Raw genomic sequence first — 842 nt, forward strand, 5'->3', positions numbered from 1 at the left:
TTGGAGCACAAGGGTGATGAAACACACAGCTAGAGGTAGGAAACTAGGGAGGGGAGGCTGTATTGGAGCACAAGGGTGATGAAACACACAGCTAGAGGTAGTGTACCCAATAGAGTAGGGTTTCCCCCCTGGGTGCACGTTTAGTTTTTTTCCCAGCACTACACAGCTGATTCAAATGATTAAAGCTTGATGATGAGTTGGTTATTTGAATCAGTTGTGTATTGCTGGGGAAAACCCCCAAAATGAGCACCAAGGAGGGGACCCAAGGACCGAGTTCAGAAACCCTGCGATAGAGGACTAACGCCTTGATCACACTGAGCGCATATTAGTACGAAGCATCATCTGGATATGTGTGCAACAACAGTTCAACATTCACCTTCTGCTACCATTTCTGTCAAGCCCGTCAACGCATACAGTTTCACGCATACGTCACCGTGCGCGCAACAAAGAACGCACTGCAAGGCAAACGCAACGTTCCATTGGACACGAAGGTACTTACGGTGTATTAAAAAATGCCAACACTGTCGGTGTGATCAAGGCGGAGGCAAATTAAACTAAGACCCATGCAGTATTTATTTTTAGGGATTTTAAAATGTAATTGTATACCTTGACTTTTCACAAGTACCACGATGTGCGTTGTATATGGTTGCCAGTGTAAAGAGAGTAAATGCTACTTTCAGAATATTTGTTTCTTTCAGAATCAGAAGTGGTTACAGAACCTCTGTACTAAGTGACACCCAAACCTGCTTGGCAGGCCTTGTTGTTATTATGAAAGGGGAAGCGGAGTCCCAAGTTACGAAAGAGTGACGGGAAGTGTCCTTTTTCTGAAGCTGGAGACATTC

Source organism: Oncorhynchus nerka, linkage group LG18 (assembly GCF_034236695.1).
Source record: "Oncorhynchus nerka isolate Pitt River linkage group LG18, Oner_Uvic_2.0, whole genome shotgun sequence".
Classification (NCBI taxonomy): domain Eukaryota; kingdom Metazoa; phylum Chordata; class Actinopteri; order Salmoniformes; family Salmonidae; genus Oncorhynchus; species Oncorhynchus nerka.